The sequence below is a fragment of the Rousettus aegyptiacus genome, unplaced genomic scaffold, assembly GCF_014176215.1.
Source record: "Rousettus aegyptiacus isolate mRouAeg1 unplaced genomic scaffold, mRouAeg1.p scaffold_m13_p_3, whole genome shotgun sequence".
Lineage (NCBI taxonomy): Eukaryota > Metazoa > Chordata > Mammalia > Chiroptera > Pteropodidae > Rousettus > Rousettus aegyptiacus.
Window position 1 is genome coordinate 144347637 of NW_023416306.1, and position 5820 is coordinate 144353456.

The window sequence follows — 5820 nt, forward strand, 5'->3', positions numbered from 1 at the left end:
AGGAGAGTATAAATAAATGTAAAAGTTTACACTACAAAAAATTATTCATTAATATAGAAAGACCTCTTTATTATGAGAGTAGCTCAATGGCAATGAGCAACAACATATTGTTAAAACTTCTACAGATGAAATCTATAATGTATGTGGTGAAAAATAGCAATGGTAAGATTAAAAACAGATTAGACATCACAGACAAAAAGATTAGTGAATTCAAAAACATAGCAAGAAAAGTATCCAAAAAGAAACACAGAATGAAAAATAGAATTTAAAATCCTATAGAGGGTTATCTTTTCAGTATCAGTGAGCTGAGTATTCAGATTATAAGAGAAAAATTGGGTAAGATGTTACCAGAAAAAGGAAATTAGAAACATTTGTTGTAGAGAGGACGTGGAGTCAAGACCTAGATGAGAGGTTAAAATGAAATTCTTGAATAAACGCAGGTTCTTTGTTGTAAGGAGTGCAGAGGGTAGTTTTTACTTCATTGTTTTTGCATTTTATTACTTATTTAGATGTTTATGATCATGTAGTAGGATTTTATAAGCTGCTAAACAATGACAGATTATATCTTCCACAGAACTATAACCACACTTTTCCAGATAGTATAAATGTATGGTTGAACTAATGTTAACATACATTACCATTTTATCAATTATACAATAAAACAAATAACCAAGTACCCAAATAATAGGTTGTACAACACAAAAGGCATATAAAATATTAGATATCTGATCATTTCATTAGCAGAAGCCCACTTCCTTGTTGTTGTTGTGGTTGTTGTTTTGAAAGAGAGGTTGGAAAGAGAAGGGAAAAATTCCACTTTCAGTAAAAATAATAGTTGGTGAACCACTTCTAATACATATAGGGAAAATTAACAATTTAAGAAATTTGATGATTGAAAATTAGGTATGATAGCAAAGCATCTCTACCTTTTAAAATTATATTTACTAAAGTAAAGGGAATATTCTACATATTCTGCATAAGACAAAGGCAAAATTTTATTTTTAAAAATTTACTATTCACTTCCATTTTTTTTTAGACCTTCTCTGTTAAGTTGCGCCATACAGTGAAAACATTAAATTAACTGTAAAGCTTTTTGTTTATTCGTTTGAAGGCATTAAAAATGTGCTTCTGTATATTGTAGATTTTCAAAATAGAGGTTTTCTATAAAAACACAGAAGGGGATTTTTTAATTGCATTAAATAATCACTATAAGATTTGGTAAAAATCCAACAAAAATCAGTAGTTGTGCAAACTTGATATGTACTGGTACATATATGGGAGATTTAAACATAAAGTGAGCAGACAAATGACCATATAAGTGCTACTTTCAGTGAAGAAATAAACTGAAAAAATAAACCATCTAAGGTCTATAAAGTTTGGAGTTCCTGGGATTTAAATTTTGTGACACAATAAAGATATATGAATATTGTGTTAGATATTTTGGTACTTAATATCTTTAAATTTATTGTACTTTGATATGATTCTAGCATGAGAATAGAGTTAAAGAAGACTTAGCACTCACTTCTACATGATTTCAAGAATGGTAGATTCAACTGATAAAAATAAGTACATTTTAAATGCTGAACAATTTTATTTAGTATCCAAATAGTTTGAATGTAACTGAAACAAGATTATAATCAAGCTTGTGATCTGGTAAAACTCTTTTTGAATACTTCTATGGAGTCATTGTGAGACTCAGTCACCAAGCCACCATGTTTGCTTATGTGAATGACAGAATAGGTACTGTCTCAAGCTTCATTTCCAAGGCAAAAGTATCAGTCATTTCAGTTTTATTGAAAATAATAGTGGTTTCTTTGGCCATTGGAATTTTGGAGCACATCCACATTTTAGGACAATACTTGTCCAAATACAAAAGTTGCTTGCTGTTAAGAGTTCCACATCACTTTTGTCTTGTAAACTGTGCTGCATTTCCATGTTTTTACCTTTAGTTAATGCTAGGATGACAAGCCCTAGAGGTCTGCTAAGACCCAGAACTCAATAGCAAAGCAACAAAGTTCTTCGCAAATTTTAATTTTTTACAAGACTTACCCATTAATCAACAATCTGGTCAGATGGTGGTGAACCATCATCCAAAGGCCAATGGTGAACATAGATGCCTTTTTTTCTCCACAAAAACAGTGCTGTCCTATTGTTATAACTCCTTATTTCATAAGTTCCTCTATAAATTTGTTTAAAATTGTGCTGGTCATATTGTATGTAATAAGAAATCTCATGTTCTTGAGTGTGACTTCCGCAAGGTCTGGGTTTATTTGAGCCATGTTAATTTAGTTTAAAAATACCCAATAGAGTTAAGAAGGAATTTAAAAAATTGAACACATATATGATGTAAAGAAACTGGTCTATTTCAATATACTTTACTTGAAATTCTTGTTTTGAATGTGAAACTAGAAGTCATAGAAAATGAAATAAACTTCCTAACAAGAAGCAGCAATCCATTAATCCAGTTAATATTGAAGCAACAAATAGGAAACACACTGAGGTTTAACCCATCTAGGTCAGAACTCTTGGAAAATGTTCTGCAGATTTCAATTTAACACTCTGTTTTCAGGTTAACTGCTCTTAGAGGAGTCTCATGGTAGAGTAGTGATGAATTTCCTCAGTTCACCTGTCTATATAGAGGTTCTGCTATGCTGGACAGTAATCTCCACTGCCCTTTAGAAACTCCATAAATGTGACTGAGAAAGAAAGAGGTTTTTTTCATTGAAAATCGTGGTCTAATCATCTAGCTGGACCCCAGGTGGCAGGGACACAGGTCATGGCAGGACATCAGGCTCTGCCATGCAATGACCGATCTGAGGAAAACATGGCGTGCAGCTGGCCCACAGCAGAGAGAGTCAGTATGTCAACCAAGGCTATAAGATTGGTTTTAATTCAAAGAAGGAAAATCTGGGAAATGAAGGAATTCAAAATGAAATTAATGAAGAAAATTTTGATAAACTGAACCTACTTAGCCAAGAGAAAAACTTGATGGACAAGAGGCAGGATATTTGTGTGAGTTTTGAAGGGAGGAGGGAGTGTAAGGAGGTACATGGGGTTGGGCAGGGTCAACTATTAGCCGTCTTTCAGGATTACTATAGTCTCTTTTTCCAATGGGTAGACCAGCACTTCCTGGCTGAAACTCTTCACTAACTTCCCTTATTTGAAGAATCAAATCCAGAATTTCCATCATGCCACATATTGTCTGGCTACTGCTTCTGCCACTCATCCTCTCCACATTTAGCCTGTGCTCTAGTAATTCAGGTTCCTTGGCATAACTCCAAGATGCATGCTTTCCTGCTTCTGTGCCTTTATTAAAAAGGCTGGTAATAGTTAAAGCCTGGATTCTCACTAAGGTCCAAATCTTTCCAACACATCGACTTCCTTCTTGCTAATTGAAATTGAATTATAGTATATAAATAGATTTAGAGGTAATCCTAAGAGTTACAGACCCACTTCCTTGTACCACCAATACAGAAAAATAGGGCAGTGCATGCCTTTATCTTTGGAGGCACCTGCCTCACTTACCAACTCCCAAGAAAGAATGTCAGTTACCATGCCGCTGTGTGGCCTTTTCATTCAGGGATTATTGAGTTCCTGCTGATGGTTTCTGCTCCAAAGGCTGCTTTCAGCAATGCAAAGGGCTCTAGTCAATGGAATTTTTATTTTTAGAAATGCTGCATTCTCTCTATTCTAAAAATAGTTCCTGACAGTTCTCATCATCTAAAGGCCCCTTGCGTAAATGTACTCAAATGTACATCGTTGAATTTATAGGATCTGACTAGAAAATTTTCACATAGTTATAAAATTCCAAAGATTGAAGGAAGATAAATGTGATGACTTGTATGATTTTTTGAGCCCTGTGGATGTAAAGTGCTATATACATCTAAGGCACAGTAGAATAATAGTAGGGGGAGGGGGGAGAAGAAGAAGGTAAACTTAAATGAACTACTCGTCAGACAGGAAAGCAAGTCTCCTTACTAGTTGTCAGTCGGGTTGCTAAGGGACAACTGTCAATTGTGATTTTAAAGGACCCCTGATTTGCATAGATGATTTCCTAAGCATTTCTCTTCATTTTTCCCATGGACTTTTTGTCTATTCTGCTAGATCAGTTAAAAAAGGAAAAAGGAAAAACACTCATTTTATCTATGTTAATGTTATAGAGTTTCCTAACTCTATAACAGCAAGAAAGTCAAGGGTTATAATAATCCTTATTTTTTAGCAAACCTGTTTTCTACTACCTCTCCCCCGACCCAGTACCTTCTTCAAAATACATTTATATTCATTAGTAGAACTCAAGGGCCCCTCCTTCATTCCCATCTTACACTACATACTCATTCTGCTCAATGGCAGACAACTAAGGTGTGAAGTTTTCCCCCTTCACATTACTTCATACTAACCTCACAGATGTCACAGTCACCTGGTTCTGTGAACTGCACCCCGAACCCAAGTTTCTCTTTTCACTGCTGCTGCTGCTGCCACTTTTCTGGTTACAATCTGCACACTGAATCTTCACCACCCCTGCTACAATATTACCATCAGAAATGTTCTCTTGCCTCTTCCCATTGGTCCCTCAAGGAGATGGACCAACATCATCTGCTATTACACCATTTCAAAACGGGACAGGCACGTTTCAGGAAATATGGTTAGTGCACCATATTAGCCTGAAAGTTTATACAGCCTACATCTCCGGGGAGAGTATGGCCACCCCACAACCCCTCCAGAGCTGTTTCTCCTTTCTCTGCATGGTTGTGAGACACCCATCTGATATCCGTTCTTTGTTTTGCTCTGGGGAAGTGGGCGGATAGTTTTGGGCTATTTGAAGCTATTGAGGTTTGGGGGTTCTACTTATCACAATGTACAGAGATAATCTTTGGGAACTATTATGAGTTGTTATTCACCAATCTCTTTGTAACCTCTGATTTCTCTTTTGTGAAAGTCTAACCTATAAAAAGAAAAAAAAAAACTTTTGTATGACTATTTCTCACTCTCTAGGATTTCAGTTCCACTATACTTGAAATTCAGGATGCTCTTATTGGGATACTTCTTGTAAGTATCCTAATGTCTTATCTCTTAAAAACATCTATGTGACTATCTCTGAGACCTGGAAACTGAGTCAGACATTAACATCTCCAAGTGAGGAAATTAGAATTAAATTTATATTAAAATATGTCAAATGGTTTGTGTACTTTTACAAAGGTGCAAAAAAAAAATTGACAGTATCACACTGAAACAGTACAGGAGAAATCTACAAAGTTTCCCTGAGCAATGATAAATGAAAAATGATGGGATAATAATTAGAATTTCTAATTTAAGGTATGTATAATGTAATCTATAGTTTCTTAATTATAAATGAGCTGCCATTCTGCATTTTAGACATTATTTAGACATTTAGAACTTTATTTGATGAATCCATGACCATTCTAGTTATTTATTGCCATGTAACAAATCATTCCAAGACTTAGTGGTTTAAAACATCAAGTCATGTTATTATCATCTCTCATGGTCTCTAGGGTTAGAATTTTGGCGGGGGCTGAGGGAATGGACTGAGAAGTTATACCATAGTTCAGAGTCTCTCATGAAATAGCTGTCAGATAATGATTAGAGCTCGGGCAGTGGAGAGTTGGAAAATTTAGGGGCTGGTATGCTTGCATGCTTGCCAGTGTTCTTTCTCCCTCTCTCTCTCTCTTTCTCTCTTGCCTTCTCTCTTATGTGGTCCCGAAGCTTCTCCATTTTATTTGTTGTATAAGTTAATTTGGGCTTCTTCACATAGCTGGTGAGCTCAGGGCTTTAGCCTGAAAGTTCTGGTAAACAAGCCTGTCA

General features: G+C 35.4%; 1 pseudogene; it reads right to left on the reverse strand.

The window, feature by feature from the left end:
- Nucleotides 1-1720: 1720 nt before the first annotated feature.
- On the reverse strand, nucleotides 1721-2279 carry LOC118615104 (annotated as a pseudogene).
- Nucleotides 2280-5820: the final 3541 nt, after the last annotated feature.